We start from the raw sequence: 19259 nt of genomic DNA on the forward strand, positions 1-19259 counted from the left end.
ACATGGATGGATGATGGATGGATGAAGCACTGCCTTCGTTCACAAACAGGAGACATGGTAATGAGCAGGCACACCCCCCCGAAGTGTCTGGCAGCCAACTCTCACAGAGCCATTGATCTAGCCCCCCTCAAATGCCCGCCCTCCCCAAGGCCTATGCATTCCATTTCCGTCTTAACCCAAAGCTGCTTCCCCAGGGCTTGATGGCTTGTATCCAGTTTTATTGTTGATACAGATCTTTATCTGCCCTGGGCTTATAACTGACATTTAAATTACTCTGCAAACAATGAATCAATATTTATGGATTCCTGGACCCATGCATTTTCCAAACCTGGTGTCCTGAGTTTCTCCCAGGCCAAAGGGGCCGATGTGCCAAGGTCAAGACTGTGTCTAATTAGAACTGGGAAAGCTGGGCCTGCCTCTGAGCAAAGGTCTTGAATTAAAATAGAGCTGTGTGCCCCTGGACCGTCTAGCTGGAGCAGGGTGACTTCCCATTGGAAATTCAATTCACCTCACACAAGCTTAGTGGGCATTTCCTGTGTGTGCAAAGCACCATGCTAAGCCTGCATGAGCAACAAGGGTGAATAAAATTAGATGTCCATTCTTTAAGGGTTCCCACACTAGAGAAGACAGAGCCACCCATAGGCTGATTGCATGGAGGGCTGCGAGAGAGAGCCGAATACTCCTTGGGGAGACAATAAAGGGAAGAAGTGATTCCTATAAGTGGAATTTCTGGGGGGGGGTCACAGAGGAGGAAGGGCATTCCAGAAGGGGGAAACAGACAGGAACAAGGAGACCCGGAGGTGCTGAACAGGTTTCAGGGGTGATAGAAAAGGTTCATGGGGAAAAGTCATAGGAAGTTAAGCTGAGGCCTGATCCTAGAAAGCCCAGGATATAAGACTGAAGCAATGACTTTCCTCTGCAGGCACACGGGAGCCATGGGAGGTCTTTGAGATAGGGAGGCACTGTTCCTGGGAGTCCTCAGGGAATAGTGGGAGGCATCGGAAGTAGTAGGAAGTGAGATCTCACATTGGTAAGGATGGAGAGGGTGGACCAGTGGTGTCCTCTAAAATGGAATTCCTCCATCCTGGGCCTCGATCCCTAGGACTCAGCTGGGCTATTTTGGCTATTTTTTTCCCTTCATCTTCTTAGCATGGCCCTCATCTGCCTCGAGAAAAACCACAAACATGAGACTGATGCTTCGGGGCCTCTTTGGTTCCGAGACTTATGGAAGTGGCCTTAATCTTGGAGGCCAAACCATTTATCACCCTGGTGAATTTCAACTCTGATTTCAGGAGAAAATGACAAGCACTCTCTGGTCCCTGCATCAGTATTCCCCAAGTAGCTGATTTATCTGCCCAGCTGCCCTCTTTTTTTTTCTTTCTTTTCTTTCTTTCTTTCTTTCTTTCTTTCTTTCTTTCTTTCTTTCTGTGTATGGTACTGGGGATCAAACCTAATACTCTCTGAGCTACATGCCCAGACCTATTTATTTATTTACGTACTTACTTACTTCTTTATTTATTTTTGAAACAGGGTCTTGCTAAATTGCCAGGTCTGGCCTCAAATTTTCAATCTTCCTGTCTCAGCCTCTCAAGTCCTCAGATTGTAGGCACAAGCCACCATGCCCAGCTCTAGTGCTTTTAATAGAAGCAGGGATCCATCAAGGCAAAAGGCCCATGACCTAGGGCCCATGACCTAGGCACTCAGTTCTGATATTCTGTCTGTGAGAACACAGAAGCCAGGTGGAGCTGGAGCCAGGCCCCACCTCCATTATCAACAGCTCTGGTCCATCCACTGCACCTGTTTCCTCATCTCTGAAATGGGCTGGTGCTCTGGCCCTACAGGTGGACTGGGGAAGCTAGGACCATGCCCGGTGCCCACAGGAAGGCTAGCACCTGCCGTGATTACTCTCTTACCCACGCTCGGCGGGTGTTCTGTCCTCCCAGAGAGGTTTCCTTGCCCATCCCCAGGATTCCCGTTGCCTCCTCTCAAATCCCTGAGGCTGTTGGTGGCCAGGAGCCTCCGCTTACTTCTTTCTCCTCTGCTGGGCTCCATGCAGCCAGCCCACACTCATCACGTGTCAGGTGTGGGGGGCGCAGAGACCACGTGCCCAGCATTCCACTGCCCATGGAGTTTGGCAGACCCGCCCCGCAGGTGTGCGGTGGTCATTAGAGCCTCTCTGTTTTGCATTGAAGGTCCTTCTGTGCACGATTTCATGGCAGGTTGCTCATTCTTTGGGTGCCACGGAGACATGATTGGCATGATGAGAAGGAGTCTTCCCTGTTTCTTTTAGCCCTGAGCTTGACCACTTTCTTAATAGCACTTAACACAAGCTCCTTGCCTCCTTCTGTCAAGGCGTGGGAAGTCCCTTGAGATAGAAACTTGGCCGGTTTAAACCGTTCCTATATCATGCAATACCTAACACAGAGCCAGGCTCTCAAAAACACTTGTGAAATAGATAAATGAGTGGGTCTGTAAATTAATTAGCTTATTAAGAGTATTGAGTGTTTATACGGGACCGGCACAGAGGGCCTTGAGTATATTAGCAAGATGCCCCCTCTGACCTGTGCATGGGCTAGAATGGCTGAGGACAGAGGACAGCAACCCCCAAAGACCCAGAGAGACCCAGCTACAGGGCAGCTCGCTCAAGGGGCTGCTCCCCTAGTGGGAACACCAGACACTTAAGGATCTAACTAACATGAGCCCTTCCTGCACAGAAAGTGACTTGGAAATTGTTACCAAACTTCACTAGCACATTAGCCCAGCTGATTATCATAGACCTGTACTATGCATTCAACCTACAAATATTTATTAAGTTGCAACAATGTGCCGGCCACTGTGCAGAAACCAAAAGTAGCTACTGTCTATAGAAATTAGGGAAACAAAAGACTATAGAAGACAGATTTTTTATTTTATTTATTTATTTATTTTTGCAGTACTGGGAATAAAACCCAGGGACATTCTACCTCTGAGCTACACCCCCAGCCCTATTTTTAATTCTTTATTTTGAAACAGGGTCTCACTGAGTTGCAAAGAGCCTCACTAAGTAGCTGAGGCTGTCTGTAAACAGATCCTCCTGTTCCTGCCTCCCAAATGCTGGGATTACAAGTGTGTGCCACCACGCCCAGCCAGGTAAGTTTTTTAAATACATCAACAAGAAAATAGAAGGGGCTGGTTGTCTAGAATGTCATCTCCAGAAGGACCTCAGGCTTGCAACTAGTAGCTGTCAGAATTGTGTGGGGGCCTGAGCTTTCTCTGAGTTACTCCTGTGCCTGGGCTCTCCCACGCCCTCTTTGCAGGGCAGGGCTGGGAGGTGGGGAGTGTTCCAGGTGGGGTCGGGGACCCTGCCGACCCTACTGAGGTGAGGACTGCAGTTTTGGGGCCGGTGCAACCTCAGGACTGTGGCTCTCTCTCCCAGTGCCTGGCCCTCCCAGTGCCTGGCCCTCCCTGTGCGGCAGGAATGAGGGCAGGCAGCTTCTGCACACCTGGGCCCACAGCACCTCGGCAGCTCCAGGTGCTGGTGAATCAGACAGAAGGCCCTGACGGCATGGCCCCAGCCCTGATTCGGGGAGATAAACACTGCGCTAGGCCTCCAAGACAGACTGTTGGCTAGTGTGCATGTGTGTGCAAATGGGTACGTGTGATTTTGAATGTGGTTTTGTGAATACTCATGGCTGTGTGTGAGTAAGTGTGCATGTAAGTGAGCCTTAATGTGGCTGCAGGTGTGATTACATGTGGATGCTTGTGAAGACAGCAGGTGGCTATGTGTGAGCGTGAAGGCAGTTCGCATGAGTGTGCGTTCACGGGAGCGTGTCAGGGCGAGCCTGCTTGTGTGTGCTCAGTTCCCACCCAGCTGGGCCCCTTCTTCCCCTCTCCCCCTCCTTTCTGGAAGGAAGCTGCGGGAAGGGGCCAGATGGTCTCCTCTGACCTGCTATTTATCATCCCGGCAAAAGCTTATTCAGTTTAATGCTCTTCGGCAATTCATTTAAGGGCTCTGTTTGTTTCTGCTGATGAGGACTGTTAATTTGCACAGCGGTCTCATTAGGCCTAAACCACCAATTAATTCCTTTTGTTCTCATTAAATGGCTGATTCCTAAACATTTGGAGGACAACAATGGGCCGCAGAGCTAGCTGCCATCCCGGGCTGCAGCTGGGAGGGGGCGGAGCAGGTAGGGATGGGGGCTCCCTTGGACCCAGGTCCCTGGCACGATCCCCCTGGCCTGCTGAGCTCTGTAAATCTTGGGTCCTTCCAGCCACTGCTGGACCAGAGTTAAGGCCCAGCAGATGGTCACCTGGGAGGGTCCAGGCACAGTGGACAGAGGACAAGGGAGTGGTACCCAGCAGAGCACCTCAGGCTGGAAGACCTGTGCACGGGCCAAGGCTGGGGGCGGCTCTCTCAGCCAGGTCTGTGCTGGGCACGCCTGCTGGGGAGCCCCTGACCACCGCTCAGCAGTGCGGAGCCTGGTGCGTTTTATGGAGATGCCAGGCCGGCCAGGACAGTGTGCACCGTGGAGCCCTGGGCTAGGAGTAGGAAAGTCGGCCTCAGGCTTTACAGATGAAAAAATGAGCTGGAGACTCCGAGGGAGCTCATCCTCCCCACACAGCCCCTCGTGGGACTCAATTTTCTCTGCTGGGAAAGGAGACCCCCGGGCTCCCAGCAGGACACCCGCGCAAAGCGCTGAGCTGAGGGGCTGCAGGCAGGTGCCGCCTCACGTGCCACATAGACAGCACACAAGTGAATAGTTGGGGTCCCGCCCCGGTTTCGGCCTCCCTTGTGAGGCTCCCCCAATGACAGGCACCTCACTTCCTTTAGGGGCACTGAGATGGCGAAGGGTAGGGAAAATTCTGCAAGCCATTCCCGGAGTACAAGGGCCGGCCTGCTTTAAGGAATTTCATCTGCCTGGACCCCCATCCATTTTCTCTGTTCAGAACAGCTTGGTGGACCCTGCCTATCCCCGCCAGGATAATAGGAAGCCGGAAGGAATTGGAGAATGCACAGGAAGTGCCTTAGAAAGTTTCAGTGAGATACAGCCAAGTTGACACCAGGGCTTGACCCTTACTCTCCCACGTCCCAGCTCTTGCCTCAGTTCCAGGCTCCCTGGTCTGGAAAGTGGGAAGGAGACAAGTCCCTCCCTCCTCGTGACGGGCGAGGCTAAGGGAGTCAGTCACGAGGTGCAGGTCAGCGCTCCTGGCATAGTCATTACCCCAGTAAATGTTATGCAATAGATGCATGAGCTGGACAGTGCCCTGCCCTGTGGCCTCCCCAGCCTCGCCCCACAAACACTGCGCCCTCTGCACCTCCTCCTCACCCTGGCTGGCCAGGGTGCATTCTCCTCGCAGCCACCAGGTACTGCCAGATTTAGCAAATAAAAATATAGGGTGCTAGTTAAGGTAATTTTTTAGTATAAACATTTCCTAGATATTGCACAGGTTACACTTACACTAAAATTATTTGTTTATCCAACACTAGAGTTCAACTGGGCATCCTGTGTCTTATCTGCCAGCCTCACCCTCAACCCATGAGTGTGCTGAATTTCTGCTTACCCGTCCAGATTCCATTCAAGTATCACGTCCTCCAGGAAGCTTTCCCAAACCACCCATTAAAATCAGTGTAGCTACATCTTGATAGTACTTCCACTGCTTACTGGCTAACATCTGCCCAGCTCTGATTGTTGGGGAACTGATGGGTTGATTTCTCACCTCAGAAACTTAGGATTGGTGGGGTCCTCCTCTCTGGCAGAAAATAATTTCAGCATGCGCCAGTCAGAGACAAAGACTGAGGTTTATTTAGGAATGTGGGGGATACATGTTCAAGGGAGAACGTGGGCCATTTTAAGAGGGAGAAAATGACTTTGGGGTCCTTACAGGCCTTTCTTATAGGAGATTCCCATGAGGGAGTGGGCAGGCGCCCATTGCAGAGATGGGGGTCTGGTTCCCTTTTAGGATTCTCTGGGTCCTGACAGTCCATTGGTAGGTGCTGGGTGATGGCTTGACCAACAGTCAGATATTTGTAGGGATCCTTTGTTTACCAAGCTTGTCAGAAATTTCAGGTGGGGAGATGAGCCCTTACGGTTAAAAGTGTGGACCCACTGAGGGTTTTTGCCTAAGAAAGAATAGACCCTATAGGGTAAAGATAAGGATTATGAAATTCCTAGATTTTTTTTAAGTATAGTTTCTTTTTCCTTCCCGGTTCGTCTTCTTTCTACCTATTATTTTTTATTTTTTCTATCCTACCTCACGATCACTACCTTTGACAATGACTCATGTGCCCATTTTACAATGACTCATGTGTTTCTGTCCTTTGAGCCCCTTGCGGTGGTGGAGAGGGGGTTTCCTCTGACTGAGAGTGGGTACAGCCTCTAGTGACTCCTTACCCAAGGCTGTCCCCAGAGAACTCCCCTCCCTCCCCCATCCTTAGTGTTTTCCTGTCCAGAACGCTTTCCCTACTATAAGACCAAGAGTGGTAAATGGAGTATTGGGACTGGGACAGGAATTGCTAGTTACTACTCAACACACTCATCCTTCCTTCTTCATTAGAAATAAACCCTGCCTAGGGCAGCAGGGCACCAGCTTAAAGACTACATTTCCCAGACTCCCTTGCAGCTGTGGAAGGCCACAAGACTGGGTGATGGCCAATGAGATATGTATGGAAACGTGGGGGGACTCCAGAAAGGCTGGGAGGAGGAGACTTTGTCCTATTTCTTTCCTCTTTTCTGCTGCCCGAAAGGCAGATGTGCTGACTGGAACTTTAGCAGCCATCTTGGACCATGAAGTAAGCTTGAGGACAGTGTAGCAAAAGGAATCAGTCCTAGAGAGTGTGGTATCCTCACTCCAGCCCCTTCCAGCATCAAGAATTAGAAAGTCTGACGTTGTACTCTACTTGCAAGCTAACAAGTTAGCGTGCCATGGTTTCTTGGATGCTAGCAGAAGATAGATGTGACTCCTGGGTCAGAGGAAATGGACCTCATCGCTCACGACCCAGCGCACAGCATGAAGTTCATGCTCACATCAGTCTACATTAGTCCCTCTCGCCCTCCAGTCCCACGGGGCAACGTGGAGCCGTCCAGCTTGATGATTAAACACCACAGGTTTGCCGTGCATAGTGCCGCACGCTTATAAGCCCAGTACTTGGGAGGCTGAGAAGGAGGAGCACAGGTTCTCGGCCAGCCTCAGCTACTTAGCGAGGCCCTCCGCAACTTAGTGAGACCCTGTTTCAAAATAAAGACTAAAATAATAAGGCTGGGGGTATAGCTCAGAGGTAGAATACCCTGGGTTCAATTCCCAATTCTGCAAGGAAAAAAAAAGCGCAGCAGTTTTGCACACAGCCAAGGAATCCCAAGCCTGGGGATACCCAACTCTTTATAATGGGGTTCCTAGCAAACCTGCCCCACTGTCGTCCTGAGTAAAATATTATCTTTATTATCCTTATCATACTGGAAAGCAAGCAAATTTGCTGTTTGACAAAGACAGTGCCATTTTCTCCATCTCCAAGTCTATTCACTATGAAATATCCTTGACAAGAGTCTGGAACAACATGTGTCCATCAAAAACTCAGAGAGGCTCCAGAGAACTGTCTCCCAGGGTTTGCTTCCAGACTTCTTGGACAGGGTGAGGGATGGCCCCTGTGCCACTAAGCCAACATTATTCAGAGTGCCATGCAGCTGGGCCTGGCTCTCAGTGATAGAATATCAAGCTCATTCTTTGTCCCTCGAATCTGGTAAACGTGTGTTCTCTGAATAAGAAGCCCCTAGAGAAAAGGGTCTGCCCCCAGCGTGGTCCTCAGAACTGGTATATTTGTCTTTAACAAGTGAGACATAAAAGCCAGTTGCATTTGCATGTAAAATAATAATTACTTTTTCCTCCAAGTGTAATCATCAAAGATGTAGAGCACCGAGATGGACTTCAGGACAGCAGGGGGGTGCCAGGGATGGCTAGGGTTCGCATAAATTTGCTACACTTTGGTTGGCATGGACCACCTGCTCATGAGCAGACATTTGGTCCCTGTTGAGCTTTAAAGAAATAGTAGAAATAACTTAAAAAAATGCTCGTTACCACTTTCTTGACCCCTAGGGGGAAACTCCTCCGTTGTACGCCCAGTGCTCCTTCCTTGGCAACAGCACCCTCCCTTCTGTGGGGAGCTGGCCCTTCCCCTTACGCAGCCATCAGTGAGGTTGTCAAGGAGCCTCTTGACCAGAACCCCCACGCCTGGCCCAGCATGCAGGATGCTCAAGCTGGGCCAATCAGAGCCCTTCCCAAGAATTTCCAGCTGGGAACCAGGGAGGAGGGTCCATGGATGTGGGTGGAGCTGTGGGGCGCCACCATGCTCCATTTCCAGTCTCTCTGAAGGTCACAGGGGTGACTGTGGCTGACGGAGCCCAGTGTCCCTGCTCTTCTGAAAATCAGCCACACAGGTTGACAAATTCCTTCTTTTATCTGACCAGCTTGAAATTGATAGCCAAAAGGGATAACTTAGAATGGAAACTACTACCTTCCTAGCTGGGTCCGGAGGCCTTGGACAGACTCTGTGTGTCCACTCTATGTCCATCTTTGATGGAAAGCAGAGAAATACAGTCAGCCTGGCCCGCGTGAATGATCTGTGAGCAGTACCCAGAGACCACCCCGCTCAGAAAGCTCCTGGCCCCCTGGCCACCCTGCAGCATGGCCTTGAGCCAGCAGAGCGAGCCGGTCACAGAGGGAGGCTCAGCTGACCTTTCCACCCGCTGGCGTGTTCACAAGTCTCAACCCCCAGCCTCCGCGAAGGCCGCCCCCGGAAAGCAGGTGCCGCCGGCTCGCTCTGTATTATTAGAATTCATTTCCATATGCTCGCACCATCTTCTCTCCAGGATAATTGTTCTTCTGGGGCCCAGGGCGTGGGAGGGCAGGAGGTGTACACTCCTGTTTATCAACTCACTAAATGCTTGCTTTAAATTAAAACCCACACCACATGTTGGCTCACACAGGAATAATACGCAGACCAACTGCTTTCCTGCCTCCTGCCAAACTGATTTAAACCTGCATTTCTTTCTTATCTGGGGACATCTATTCTGGAAGTACCTAGCAATAACCTAGTTCTTACAGCTCCCGGTAGTTCCCCCCCCCTCACTTTTCTCTATATTTTTTTCTTTACATATTTTTTTTTGAAGTTTCAGAGACCCTCCTCAATTTCAGAGGACACACAGAAAGAAAGGTCCTTTTGAACCCTTTATTCTGTCAGCCAAACCCTCGTCCAAACAGTGAGTCTGTTTAATCTGTCAACAAGCAGTTATGGTACCTTCCCCGTGCCAGGCCCAGTGCTAAGTCCTTCATATACACTCTCTCATCTAATCTGATCTAATCCTCCCAATAAACCTGAAAGAGGAATTATCAGCCCTTTCCAGAGGAGAAGCAGAGGTCCCCGGGAGGAAACTGGAGTGACCTGCTCAAGGTCAGACAGCAGCAGTTGCAGTCCCGCCCCCGGCTGCTGGCTTCAAGCCTTGCCCTCTGCACAGCACCAGCCTTGGGTCTGCTGGCCAGGATCCCAGCTGCTCCTCCCTCCCCACCTGTGGCAGTTCTGTGTGCACACTGGATCCAGCCTTAAATGTAGACGCTACCGATGATTATTCACCTGGAGTGATTTGATCAACAGGAAGGATTCTGTTACTGCCCCCGGATTTCTGCTTCAGTTGTTTTCCATCGACTGAGATGGGCCAATTCAACCTTTGGGTTAGGGGACGTGGTTCTCCGATATCCCCTTTAAAACGTACCCACTCTCCGGGCATCAATTCCCAATGCTGCAAACTGGACGTCCCCCAAGTGCACTGCCTTTCAACAGGTGCCATCGAGGTGCTCCAGGTGTGTGGGGGGCAGAGGGGGGCAGCAGTTTAGACTGAGCTCTTCTGCATGACTTCTGCTAGTCACTCATGCAGCTGCACACAGCTGGCTGTGTGTCTGGGACTGGATGACTTCAGATGAACTCAAGTAGATGGCAGCTGGTCCTCATCATTGTCTGGGGCTCTCTAAGGACAAAAGAGGTGGCTGTAGGACCCCCTGAGGCCTAGGCATTGAAGGCCATGACATCATCTTCACTGCCTTCAATTGGCCAAAGAAAGTCACAAGGGTAGGCTGGGGTCAAACGCTTTGAAGAGGTGGGAGGAATTTAGAGCTGTTGTTTTGCCACCCGCCACACCTGGGAAGGTTAGTGAATTAAGGCATCTCTAACCCAGGTTTCCTTAACTCCGGCACCACTGACGTGCTAGGAGGGAGTGTTCCCGTGGGTCTCTGTCACAAGAGGCTGTCCCGGGAATCACGGTGTATTCAGCAGCATCCTTGGGCTGCACTAACCAGTTGTCACTAGCACTGACCCTGTTGTGACACCCCAAAATATCTCCAGACATTGCAGAATGCCTCGCTGACTGCTGACGGCTAGTATAAAGTGAGGGCCGCAGAGGGATGACCAGGCTCCTGCCAGCTGGCCCCCTTGGGTGCCATGACACAGCGTCCTCAGCGCCGAGCAGCAGAGGGAGGAAGCTCTGAGAGGAGGAGGAGGAGATATGACTTAGAGACAATGGAACTGGGCGTGGTGGTACAAACACCTGTCATCCCAGTACTTGGAAGGCTGAGACAGGAAGAGCACAGGTTTGAGGCCCAAGACGAAGGCGCCTACAGCCCGGGCCTGGGCCTTCACCCCGGCTCGGGATAGCCGCCTTCTCACCTCGTCCTCACGTGTCCGAAACAGCCAGCTCTGGTCTTTCCTCTGCTTATAAAGATACTATTCTCTTTCTGGGGGCCCCTCCCCAGTGACCTCATCTCTACCTAATTACCTTCCAGAGGCCCCACCTACAAATACCGTCACATTGCAGTGAGGGAATCAGTGTATGGATCTGGGTGGGGGGGGGTGAAACAAAGATTCAGTTCAATACCTTCCCTGACCACTCAGAAATGCCGCCCTGTCAGCCGGACATGGTGGCGCGCGCTTGTAATCCCAGTGTTTGGGAGGCTGAGACAGGAGGATCCCAGATTGTGGCCAGCCTCAGCTACTTAATAAGGCCCTTTGCAACTCAGTGAGACCTTGTTTCAAAAATAAAGAATAAAAATTAGGCCTGGGGGTTTAGCTCAGAGGTAGAATGCTCCTGGGTTCCATTCCCAGTACCACAAAAAAAAACAAAAGACAAAAAAAAAGAAATGCCACCCCATCGCACCTGTCCCCCTCAGCTCTATTCTCTGTGGCCCTAATTGTCTTGGAACAACAGCCCCTCTATTTTTCCCTGGAGTGGAGACCCACGGCCCACCATTCTGGATCTTTCACTCACTGCTGATTCCTGACACCTGGAACACTGCTGGGTCTACAGAAGGGGCTCAAGAACAATGTATTGAATGATCAAATTCAGTGCATGGGTGAATAAATACATTCTGTGCAGGACAGGGGCCTGAAGGACTCCGGGATGCTCCTGAGCTCAGCCCCCAACCCACCCCTGTGCATGGCACTAAGGTGATCTTTAAGACCCCTCTCCCAGCCTCAGGTGTCCCCCACTCCCACCAGGCCTTCCTCCTCCCCTTCCCATCAACCCCCATCTACTCCCTCCCTGCTGAGACCCCTTTTCTGCCTGCCGGAGCCAGCAGGTCCCATGGGCTCTGTCTAGAAGCCCTGAGACACCTGGTTTGGGGAAGGGGAGGAGGAAGAAGCAGGTTGGAGGGGCGGTGCCGCAGAGCACAGGCCAGGGACGCAAGGGCATAGCACCGGTAGGCCAAGATGGAATTGGGCCTGGCCCCCTGCACTGCAGACAGATTTTCACGCATGCAAACACACCAGGACCCCACATCAGGCTTTCCTCCCCTCTCCTGTGACACCTGATCCTTTAGCAAAAAAAAACACTCAGGGTGCTGGGCACCCAGAGCAGCTCAGAGGACAGGAGCCTCTTCCATGGCCCTTTCTGGGGTGAAAGGGTCGTGTGTGTGTGTGTGTGTGTGTGTGTGTGTGTGTGTGTGTGTATAGTACTGGGGATGGAACCCAGGGGCATCCTACCTCTGAGTTATACCTTCAGCTCTATTTTTTATTCTTCATTTTGAAACAGGCTCACACTAAGTTGTGAAGGGCTTCACTAAGTAGATGAGGCTAGCCGTGAACCTGCAATCCTTCCATCTCAGCCTCCCAAATACCGGGATTACAAACATGCACCACTACACCCTGCTTTCCCCGTTTTATAATCAAGGCACTAATGCCCAGGAGGACTCTCACTTTGGGATTGCATGCTGATCTGCCTGATTTGAAAACTTTCACACAAATATTTACTTACTCTTATAATTTAAAAGAAAACTAGCCAGGCACGGTGGTACATGCTTGTAATCCCAGCAGTTGGGAGGTTGAGACAGGAAGATCACAAGTTGGAGGACAGCCTTAACAAGTAGTGAGACTCTCATCAACTTAGTGAGACCCTGTTTCAAAATAATAAAAGTAGGGCTGGAAGCTGGGCGTGGTGGCGCATGCTTGTAATCCCGGCATTTGAGAAGCTGAGACAGGAGGATCGTGGTTTGCGGCCAGCCTCAGCTACTTAGTGAGGAGGCCCTCTGCAACTCAGTGAGACCCTGTTTCAAAATAGAATAAAAAATAGGGCTGGGGGTGTAGCTCAGAGGTAGAATGCTCTTGAGTTCCATCCCCAGTACCGCAAAGGAAAGAAAGAAAGAAAGAAAGAAAGAAAGAAAGAAAGAAAGAAAGAAAGAAAGAAAGAAAGAAAGAAGGAAGGAAAGAAAGAAAGAGAGAGAAAGAAAAGTAGGGCTGGGGGTATAGCTCGAAGGTGGAATGCCCCTCCCCCTGAGTTCAACACCCAGAATCTCAAACACACACACACACACACACACACACACACACACACACACACACACACACACACATGTGAGAGATAAAAAATGGTTTTGAGGTAACAGAATAAGCCATTTATTTATTTTTATTTTATTTTATTTTATTTTTGCAGTACTGGGGATGGGACCCAGGGGTATTCTACCTCCAAGCTACACTCCGGCCCTATTTTTTATTCTTTATTTGGGAACAGGGTCTCACTAAGTTGCTGAGAGCCTCACTAAGTAGCTGAGGCTGGCTTCGAACCTGTGCAATTTTCCTGTCTCAGCCTCCCAAGCGCGGGGATTACAAGTGTGCACCACCATGCCCGGCAAGCCAGTTTTTTTTTTCTTTTAAGTGGAAGAAAGCAAGAGAGAGAGAGAGAGAGAGAGAGAGAGAGAGAGAGAGAGAGAGAGAGAGAAAGAGAAGGGAAGAGGAAAGAGAGCGAGAGGATGGGGAGACTGGGGCCCCACCTTAGCAGTGATGGCCTGATGGTGTAAGTGGTAGATCTGCCTGGCTCTGCAATATGCATCTAACTGATTTCACAGATGAAATTCTGTGTCAAGAAGCTGTCCACCTACTCCCACAGCCCCATTCTGTCTCCCAGAGAACAACCCCTCATCCTCCACACAGGGGCCCCTCTCCCCTCGGGGGGCTGCTGCTGTGGGAAGGGAGAGGACTCACTCTACACACAGACAAGGGGAAGAGGTAAAACCCCTGGGTGGGTGGGGAAGTACAGGGGTTTGGGGGGTGCAAGGGGCTGAGCCAGGGAGTAGGAAGCAAATAAGCAGGAGAGAAAGAGTGGATAATAAGCTTCTCTGCGGACTGCCTGTTTGAATCCTTTTAAAACCCTTTAAAAACTTATGATTATTTTTAAATTAACCGAATTGTTGAGCTCTGCCTCCTAAATGTCACCCTCACAGAAGCTAAGAGACACTGCGCAGGCGTTTAAACACCATCTACAGCTGACAGTGGCTGGGGATGGGGTTGCATGAATCATTTTGTAGCCACAACAAAATGGGAAGCAGGGATTATCATCAGCCCATCTCTGAGGTCAAGAGACTTAGAATCAGGTGATTCCAGGAGAAAAGCAACCCTCGGGGCCTCGCCGCCCTTCCCTCCGGCCTCCAGAACCCACGCTGCGGCCTCCAGGCTGTAGGTTCAGAGCAGAGCCCTTGGTGGCAGGCACACCAGAGTCCCTATACATCTTCCCCACGGAGACAGATTCAACAGGGCTGGGCAGGAAGTTTGGCGATTTCTGGGAAGCAGAAATTTTACCAATTAAAACTGTAAGGTTAAAAAAAGTCAAAGGTTGATTGGCCCCTGGACCAACCTTCAAGAAACACTGGGGCAAGGCATGGGACAATGTGGCTTTCTTATAGGCCAGGTCACACCCACTATGGGGGTTCGGTGCCCTCTGGAGTCAGGAAGCGTGGGTTGTTCACTGTGCCCAGCTCCTGCCTGCCCAAGGAGCACAGAGCAGGTAGCTGGGCCTAGGACTTGACCCTTCAACCAAGGTTCCTCTTCTTCCTCTCCTTCTTCCTATGCTTCCTGCACCTTCTCCTCCTCTTCAGTACTGAGGATCAAACCCAGCCCCCCCCCCCACACACACACATGCTAACTGAACCCTCTACCACTGAGCTACATCCCTAACCCTGCACAGAGTTTTGGAACATTTTTAATTGACATGTACTTATTCATGGGATACGGCATGACCGATCACTGGGCCTGAGGTCTGAGGATGGGAGGAGAAACCCAGAATGTTTCTTGGATGTGTCAGGATCACCTTCAAGACCACTGTGTGGGCCTGGGATCAGGGAATGAGATGGAGCAGAGTCAGGGTCCAGTGGACTCGGGTGGGGGTATCACCAGCAGAGGACCCACAGATGGGCTACTCTCCACTTTTTGGGGTTTGTTTGTTTGTTTGTTTGTTTGTTTGTTTTGAAGTACTGGGATGGAACCCAGGGGCATTCTACCTCCGAGCTACATCCCCAGCCCCATTTTTTATTCTTTACTTTGAAACAGGGTCTCACTGAGTTGCAAAGAACTTCACTAAGTAGCTGAGGCTGTCTTTGAACCACGATCCTCCAGTCTCAACCTCCTGAATGCGGGGATTACAAGCATGCACCACCACTCCCGGCCTCCTCCTGGGCTCTTGACAGTGCTAGGAAAGCGACGCATCACTAGGGCATCTAAGTACCACGTCAGCTGCAGTGTTGGGGAGTGTTGGACCGTGCAGCCCCGCAGCCCCGCCTGGAGGTCCCCCCCACCCAGAGCAACACTGGCAGGCACACGCTCCCTTCCAGCTGAGGCTCCACTGGACCTGCACTGCCCACTGAGGACTCCCGCAAAACTGGAATCTGTAAATGAATCAGGACAGGACAGAGGCCAGCGTGCGCAGCAGAAGTGTCAGGCTTCTAGAACACAGCGGCCGTGGAAGCAGCTGCCCCATTTGGCCTGAATCAGACACTGCCAGGGTGATGGCTCTCAGGAGTCACCTCGGGAGCTTAGCCTAATGCTCACCTACCCCCCAGACCTCTTGGTGGTTCTGAAAGCCACCAAATACCCTGCGGCAAACACCTTTCTACTTAAAAATTCAGGGTTCTGTTCTTGGCAGCTGTTAGATATCCGCGTCTTTTTTTTTTTTTTTTTTTTTTTTTTGGTACTAGGAATGAAACCCAGGGACATTGTGCCTCTGAGCTACATCCCAGCCCTATTTTTCAGTCTTTTAAGTAGGGTCTCACTGAATTGCGCATGGCCTTGCTAAATAGCTCAGGTGGTCCTCCAACCGCGATCCTCCGGTCTCAGCCTCCTGAATGTGGGGATTACAAGCGCGCATCACCACACCCAGCTTCGTGTCTTTTTAAGGGCTGAAACCAAAGCCCTCTTGCCCACTGGAGGTCCCCAAGCACTCTCTGGCACTTGGCACCGAGTAGATGCTCAGAAGGTGACATACTTGGTGACTCACTGACCCCACACATGGATTTCCAGGCTGCCTCACCGCTGCCCACAGAAGTTTGAACAAGGGGACTGTTTCCACTCTGGGAGAAACTTTTGGTCAGACCCTGCTCTCCAGAGCTAAGGGGCAGCTCGGCAAACAGCCCTTCCCAGCTGCGAGGACTTCTTTCTCTTTGTATTTTTTTTTTTCCCCTGCACACACAATTTGTGCAAGCTGCGGTAAGGAGAAAGAAGAGGAGCCAACTGTTTCTCCTCCCACGAAGGGCTGTCTGATGTCTCCTCTCCTGTAGTTCTCTGCACATGGTGAGTCCTTCAGGGTCAGCAGTCACTTTGCTACAGAGCTAACCCAGCCCGGGCTGCAAATTAGTTGTATTGATTTGCAATTAGAAGAATCAATTAAGAAAAATATGACAACAATTTCTAATCCTTGACATAAAAATCACTGCTCTTGAAAGCTCCTGAGTGGTCAGCTCCCTCCCTGTCTCCCTCTATAGCTCATGAACTGAGACTACCACCACCACCGTCACACTCCCCAGAAGGCAGGGAGGAAGGAGAAGGACAGGACCCAGGAGGGTGCTGGTGGGGTTCACGGGCCTAGAGAATTCAGATCCATGAAGAATGATAATCTAAGCCGAGCTCACTGCTCCTCACTCCCACCTGCTAAATAAAGTAGGACCCCAGCCCCGGGAAAGCATCCCCAGAATATCTCACATGTGCTTGTGAGTGAGCCCTGCTGGGTACCACAGCAACCCCAGTATCCCATCACAGGTGCTTGAGCATTGTTTAGCCCTGCTGGGAGGATGGCTGGTACTCAGACTCACGACAGGCTTTTCCCCACCCCTGACAGAGCCACAGAGCATCTATGCGCAGACCTGTCTCCTGCCTTGAGCAGACAGAAGGCACAGCCCAGCCAGAGGAGAGGCAGGAATAGAGCACTCTGGGGAAAACCCGTGCCAATGGGCAGTAGGATCTGCTGAGTTAAGACAGCCTCCCTCAATCCCCAATTCCAAGAGGTGATCTGCAGCCTGTCCACCTGCCCAGAGGTCTCAGCAGCATGGAGTCCCTGGCTCATGGCAGAGAGCAATCACCCTCTTTTGCACTCCATTTCCTCCTTCCCACCTCTCTCCCCTCACTCTGGCTTCTGGGAATCAACTCTCAAATAGACCACCTGGCTCCAGGCTGCTCCTCAGGGAAGGAGCACTGGGAGGCTCCTCCAGGCATCTCTGTGCTCCTCAATTCTCCAGCCCTGGCACCTTCCTGTTGCCATGACGACTGGCAGCACTGTGGCATCCTCCAGATTCTGGTAAGGACCACTGAATCCCTAGGTCTCTTTCTTGTCCTGCCCCTGGCCCAGAGCCACTGAACGCAAATGGTGTGAGCTCTGGCAGAGGGTCTTAAAGCAGGGGTTCTGGGTGCAAGGGCCTGTTGGTTTGTTAGTGGTAGGCCTTGCCATCTCCACCCAGAGCTGGGCTAGGGAAGAAACCAACCCTGCACATGCACGCCTTGTTTGCTCTCCAGCTCATCACTGGCACATCTGCACTCTAGTGGCTGACACAATGTAGGCTCAAATTAGGTGTGTGTTTTTCTTTTTAAAACACATTGTGCTTGCATCTGGTCAGAACTTTGCAATTCACCAAGAACTTTGGGCCACATGAAACCAATTCCATCCAGACTGGCCAAAGAATCCTGAAGGAACACTATTGAGAGAAGGCTACTTCAAAGTCCCAGCCTTGACTAATTCAGCGGCTCTGCAATGCCATGGAGGACCCAGGCTCTCTCCGTCTTTCCTCTCTGCCATCCTCAGGGGTTGGCATCAGCCCCCAGGCATGTCCCTTCATCAGCATCACACTCCCACACAGCAGTGCCCAGACACCAGAATCAAGAAGTCCCTTCTTGGCCTGACCTTTTTTGGAGCAAGATACACTTTTCCAGCAGCCCCAGCAGGCTTGCTGCTGCGGGGCCAAAATCCCATCATGAGCTCTCTGTCCTCACCCACCACCTACTGCCCCCTCTTACATTCAGGCCTCAGCCCTTGAGTCCATGCCCCACCCACCTTTCCTCTATGCCCCGCCCCTCTTGCATTCAGGCACCACTCACTACCTTTCTTCTATGCCCCGCCCCTCTAGTATTATTCATGCTGTACTCCTTGAGTCCGTACCCCGCCCACCTTGCCTCCATGCCCCACCCCTTTTGAATCTGCCTCCTCTGCCCTCCCTGAGAATCCTTTCTTGCTCCGGCTGCAGCAAAGCAGTACAGTGTAAACTGTCCCCTGCTACATTAACATCCGACCAAGTAGTCATTAACAGAGTCACAATCAATTTCTCCAGAATGATTGCTATTGCTCGAGAACTTAATGGAATCACTCAGTCATTTTTCATTTGGAAAAAAAAAAAGGAGGGGGTAGGGGGCTGGCTGTGAAAGGAGGGGAGACGGCCCTCCACCAGCTCAGGGCTGTTCCAGGGGCCCTCCCTGGTGGCCAAGCGCCTGTCTTGGGAGCTCATGGTATTCTAGCGGGGTAATCAGCCAGCAAAGGAGATGGAAGCTTATTAGGCAAATGAAACATGATGGATGTTTTATTTCAACAGTGCAGTTGGGAGGGTTGGGAGGCTCAGAGGCTGTGCAGCAACAGCTGGGTCAGCCTGGCCAGGAGGGGCAGGTCCTGGGACGTGGGCAAGTACAGGGTGACACCAGGGGACCCCTGCAGATAGAAAATGCATATTTAGGGAGCAATAAGCCGCAGGAACTGTGGGATTTTTTTTTCAGCTTTCCTTTTCTGAACCAGAAACCTTTCAAATGCTACCTTGTTCCCACCACCTCCATGGCCCCAGATGGTAAGCAGATTGGGGACAGCACACAGTTTCTTGTGTCCCCAGAGAAACTCACTCGTGGGGCTCCTTTCTCTGCAGAAGGGAGCCCTGTCATACTGGGGTGCGTGACAGAAGGGCGAATGGCTTCGAGCGCAGTGAGCTGGTGGGCGCCGGGTGCCGTGGCCGGGCCTCAGCAGGCTCACTCTGCCTGGGGCCTGAGGAAAGCAGAGCCCTGGTAGGCTTTGCAGAGAGGAGCCACCCCCCACCCGGCAGCAGCAGCTTGCACGGGTCCATCCTGGGCACCGGGGTTCCCCTCATGGAGAGCTGGAGGAGCACATTTCTCCAGGGCTTTGAAGAAGCTGACAGGAAGTCTCCTGGGGTCAGCAACTGGTCAGTTCAGCTCTGGGTGTCCCTGAGCACCCATCAGGCCTCGTGTTGACTCACCAATCTGTCCCTAGTGGCCTGCACAGCTGCAGGACAGAATTGTTAATCACATCATCCATGGGCAATGGCAAAGCCCCAGACCACTCACTCAGGCCCAGTGGGAGGGGTCAGGGCAGAGCCAGAAATGGACCCACATCAGCCCGACTCCAACTTGTGCACATGTGGCAGGCCCTGGGAGGCACGTAGGGGTGATGTTCCTCAAGTTCATTGTTTTCTTTCAAACTGCCTGTTAGGTCAAGGAA

Source organism: Muscardinus avellanarius (genome assembly GCF_963383645.1).
Source record: "Muscardinus avellanarius genome assembly, chromosome: 3".
Taxonomy (NCBI): Eukaryota; Metazoa; Chordata; class Mammalia; order Rodentia; family Gliridae; genus Muscardinus; species Muscardinus avellanarius.